The sequence below is a fragment of the Canis aureus genome, chromosome 3 (assembly GCF_053574225.1).
Source record: "Canis aureus isolate CA01 chromosome 3, VMU_Caureus_v.1.0, whole genome shotgun sequence".
Classification (NCBI taxonomy): domain Eukaryota; kingdom Metazoa; phylum Chordata; class Mammalia; order Carnivora; family Canidae; genus Canis; species Canis aureus.
Window position 1 is genome coordinate 50,825,615 of NC_135613.1, and position 5,420 is coordinate 50,831,034.

The window sequence follows — 5,420 nt, forward strand, 5'->3', positions numbered from 1 at the left end:
CAATTATAGGGTGCCTGGGGAAACAAGACATTCATTCATAAATCATTAACCAACAATACAAGAATCATACTTTAGTATAAAAAGTGGTGTAAGGAAGTACCTAGAGCCAGAGCCAGGGACTCGGTGTCTACAGGTGCCAAGCAGCTTAACAAAAGTGCAGTAGGGATGTGGGGCACTGGAAATCAGAGGTCTTGTCCAACGGGATAGCCATTCACTCCAACCTATTGTTGCCCTGTGGAGACACCATCCAAGTATTGCCAAATTTGTTTTTAAAGAACCCAGAAATTTAGATGTTTATGTGAAATCTATTTGTAAATGTACAATATTTCAGTGCTTTAAAAAGTGCATTATCTTTGGGTTACAAGCTAAAAAATATATCTTAAATACATAGTCTTAAGAAGACTCTTAGAAGTCACACAAGCATCTGGTTTCCCACCCTACTCTTCTATTCACACACAGTCTGGACAAGGGAATCTTAAACTAGAGAGGTGTCACCTGCCCCAGGTCACCCAACTAGAGGCACATCTGTGAATTCAATCTTCACAGACTTCAGTGTTAAATTATTACCAAAGCTGGCCACATTTCTGTGAATTTGGTCCCCTTGGGCTCAACCACAGAAGAAAAGCTTCAGGTAGTGAAGAATAGGATTTGGAATAAGATTTGGGAAGAAACACTACAAGTGAAGAAATGTCATGGGAAAAGCATAGAGAAATGGTCAAGTCCCACGTCAGGCTCCCTGCATGGAGCCTGCTTCTCCCTCTGCCTGTGTCTCTGCCTTTCTCTCTCTCTCTCTCTCATAAATAAATAAAATCTTTAAAAAATAAAATGTGTTCAAGGGACACCAAGGTCATTCCAGTCTGAGGTAGGGCAAAATCTGGAAATGAATTAAGAAGAGATCTGGGAGCCACAGAAGTTTCATATTTTATGCCACCCTCTACAGGAACCATGGGAAGTTGATAGAGCTGAGTGGCACAAAGACAGGTAAGAATGGACTTTCAAAGGGCAGCTTGATGCCAGGGCTCATCTCTACTGTCAAGAGGTCCCATCAGTCATGCCTGTTTCCCATTGAACCCATATTTTCTATTTTGGGGAGGAGGAAGGGGAGGAAACAGAAATCAGAGGAATTATAATTTATCTGGAGAATAAGCAATGAACTAAGGATAATTTATCAATAAAACTCAAGAAACTGGATTCAACCCAGGTGTGATTTTCCCCTTCTTCCAAACTTATTTGTGTTCTTGAGAAGAATCAATTATAGATATAGATTTGTAAGACACCATATCTGAGTGCATTGTGAGTACATTTGTGGCATTGCTTCCAAAATTTCTGTTCCAGATGCATGCATAAATGGACATCAGTAAAACTCCATTTTGACCGGTCATCCAACAGATATTCACTGTGTGTTTATTCTATGCCATATACTCTGCTGAGCCCTGGGGATTCAATGTTGATCAAAAGCAGACCTGTGCTTCTTACTCATGAAGCTTAAAAGTCTTTTCATGGAGACAGACATTAATCAAATAAATGTAAATGTACAATGTGATAAGTGCCATAAAGAGGTACTGCATGAGCTCAGAGAACATCTGGTAGGAGGATTGAACCTAGTTGGGGAGAACAAGAAAAGCTTCCCTGAGGAAGTAATGATTGAGTTGAGCTCTCCAAATTAGAAGACATTGTTACAGCAACAAGAGTAGAGAATCCAGTCAGAGGAAACAGATGCAGTTGTGAGTAGAACCTAACTCATAGTGGCTCATGAGAGCAGATTACTGAATTTTCATGAATTTTGCAAACCAGTTGATGTCATGTTGGGAATATTTACACTGCAGACATTGGCAAATGCTATAAGAATCAGGGATCATGTTTTTGTTCTTGTTTTTTGGTGTGTGGGGGACTTTTTTGTTTTCACAGAGAGGCAGTTTCCAAACAATTGCCAGCATGTCATCATAAAGTGCTGTGATTGGAGGCAGAAGAACAGATATACTGGACAAAACAGAACACCAAGTGTCAAGCATATAAACCACGAGGAGAACAAATGGTGGGAGATGAAGTGGACAGCCAAGTAGGTGCTGGACCATGCACAGTTATGAAGGCTTGTTAAGCATTTTATTCTTCATTTTAAGAGCAGGAGGAAGCCACTGAAGTGATCATAAGTAAGATGAATAATTTAAGCAGATGGTAGTTTTAATATAATCCATCTGTTCACGCTTTGGAGACTGGGTTGGAAGAAGGCAAGAGAAGATGGGATGACCACTTTGAAGGCAGTAAGTAGTCCAGGAAACAAATAATAATAGCTTGGACTAGAGTGTTGACAGTAGAGATGAAGAGACATAGCAGATTGTGTATGTTAGGGAGATAAAAATCAATAGGATTTGGTGAAGGACTTCAATGTAGCAGCGAATGGGTATAAATTTTATAATTGGATAACTGGATGTATGGTCAGGACCCTTCCCCAAACCAGAAAATATTGAAAGAGGATCACCATTTTCAGTGGCAGGGAGAGTCGTTTTGGCACACATTTGGCTTGATACCTTTGAGACAACCAAAACGGCATGAGGGATGTGCAATGTGGGCTGGAAGTATAAGTTGCAGAGTCATTTTTTATGAAACAATGGAAAATGTGGGCTAGGAATAGTAGAGTGAGAGTATGAAGTGAGATGATAGTTACGAAGTAAGATTTCTTAGTTTTAAGAAATTCCAAATTTTGAGTATATTTTTGAGAAGAATGAGCCTGAAAAGAATATTGAAAAAGAGCAATCAAAATTCTGTTCATTTCAGCAACAAGCCAATCGTAGGTTTAGCAAATGCTACCATAACTGATATGATGGAGGGTAAATGGCTGATTGAAGAGAACATAGAGGGTGGATGGAAGGCAGATAGGGACAGTAAGTATGAACAACTCTTTCAAGAAGTCTGGCTGAGGGGCACCTGTGTGGCTCAGTTGGTTAAGCATCTGACTCTTGATTTTGGCTCAGGTCATTTTCTGAGGGTCATGAGATCAAGCCCCGAGTAGGGCTCTGTGCTGAGCATGGAACCTGCTTGAGATCATCTGCCTCTGAACTTCTCCACTCCGACCCCTTTGTGTGGCTGCACTTGTGCTCTTTCTCTGAAGAAGAAGAAGAAGAAGAAGAAGAACAAGAACAAGAACAAGAACAAGAACAAGAACAAGAACAAGAACAACAAGAAGAAGAACAAGAACAAGAAGAACAAGAACAAGAAGAACAAGAACAAGAACAAGAACAAGAACTACTACTGATATGGATAGAAATGTGGGATCCAAAAGCCATCTGTTTCTTTGTGTGGGTTTTTTAAAGCAGAAGAGACATTAAGGATGTTTAAAAGAAAACCAAAAACACTGGGATGGTGCAAGGTGAAAAGGAGAATCTTAACATATGAAAGAAACTAGAATAGTCAGAAAGGTGTGTGCAACCTACAGGAAGAGGTACCAGAGCCCATGGTACTGAGGGAAGAATGATGACCTGGATACCATTGGGTTGAGGTTATGTTTCTCATACCAGAAACCAATAGGCATTTCTGTCTGATGGTTTTTATTGTTATCTCTAAAGCTTCTAGATTGAATCGCTACACTCTTTCCCCTTGAGGGAAAAAATTGAACCAACAGCCCTCTGTGGTTTCCCTCTGAAAAATCTTTGAACATGGTTTAAATTGCATATGTGTTGAATTGTCTGATCTTGAGAATCTCAGACCCTTAGATGCAGAAATTGATGATCTTATCGGATCCCTTCATTTCAATTCGTTCCCTGAATATGTATTGGGCACTCACTCTGCCAGACACTCTGCCAATCACTGGGGATTCAAAGATAAACAAGAGAGCTTCTGACCTTGAAAAGGTAATGGAATAAAAATATTTATGCAATTAACTATAATAAAGTTGCAAGTGCTACAGCTAAACAAAACTAGACGTTTCCGGAGGAGGGAGCTAGTTCATTCCAGGGCCAAGAAAATGATCCAGGTCTCTAGACTCCAAATAGAATGTCTTCCTCACTATCCATATATAATATTACTCTTATTATTCCACAAAAAAAGATTTGCTGTGTAAATCTATTTGTTTAACCCACAAAGATAATATAATCTTTCAGCCTTCTTGTTAATGTACTACCATCACTAATCCAAGATCAACACTCATATATACTATTGGCTGAGAACTCTATGATTTGGATTCTGGTATAAACCACTCATTTCCCTTTAAACATTAGTTTGAAAACCATTAAACAGTAGATGGCCATCACCCCACATTCATTATTCACTAGAACAATTCTACGTAGCTGTGTCTATATAAGGCCACAGAACCAACCACAATTTTGTTAGTACATTTATTTTTTTTTGTTACTGCCTCTGTCATAATTCTAACCTACTAGTAACCAAAACATTTGCCTGCTTTTTAGTTTCATGTCTTTAAACCTCTAGGCTAAATCTATACTAATGAGTAAGAGGCAAAATTTTAGTCCCTGACATTCTGGCATTATATGAAGTCAAATAGACACTAAAATCAGCACACGCTTCGGCAGCACATATACGAAAATCAAAATGATGCAGAAAAGATTGGCATGGTCCCTGCCCAAGGATGACATACGTTAAAATGAATTCTTACCTTCTTTTGTTATTTCAGAAATTTGTTAAATATTTACAGAAGACCCACAATTGTCTGGGGCAAGACCAAGTGCATCAGGGGTGAAATAAACAAGATGGTTTTGGTTCTCTAGGAGATCATCATATACATCCAGAGAATCAATTTTGGGCCTTTCCAAACCCTCAATTTTGATTTGAAACCCCCACCTTGGAGTGGGGAAATAAAACTTTCTAGAATAAAGACTAACAATGAAATTCATCACGTCCAGATTCACTTATGTGACAATGATTCAGAAATGTCAAAGTTCCTAACTCATCCATTCTCTTAGTTTTCTTTTGCTCTGGAAGGGGTAGAGGGAAGCAGCTCTACAGTTTGCTTCCCTCGGACAAGAAGAAGAATATGATGAGTGAACAAGTTATGGATTTGTTCATCTGTTTCCTCCACAAATAACCCTCCACCTGCCAACTCAAAGGCGTCACACCAAGTACCCTGGGACAAATATAACGGTGAAGATGTCATTGAGAGCTAACCAATCTTGTGGAGAAGACAATGATACAAAAAACATTGAGTGATGAAATTTATGTGAAACAGGCATGTACACGACATGCTGTGGAAAATCTGCAAAAGGTCAGATTGCCTCAGACCAGTGGATTGAGGGAAGCTCCTCAGTAGTGTTTAAGGATGAACAGGATTTAGATGCTTGGGGAAGAAGGGGAAGACAGTCCAGGCTACAGCTTCTGTCTTTGCAGGAGTTACAAAAACTGGAAGTTATGTGGCACATACCACTGCATAAACCCAGATAAGAATTCCACTTTTCTTTTCTTTTCTTTTT

General features: G+C 39.3%; 1 non-coding gene across 1 annotated transcript; it reads left to right on the top strand.

Moving 5' to 3' along the window:
- Positions 1-4,514: 4,514 nt before the first annotated feature.
- LOC144311598 (U6 spliceosomal RNA) lies at positions 4,515-4,617 on the top strand. Its single transcript, XR_013377201.1, has one exon. It is a non-coding gene; the product is annotated as a U6 spliceosomal RNA (small nuclear RNA).
- Positions 4,618-5,420: the final 803 nt, after the last annotated feature.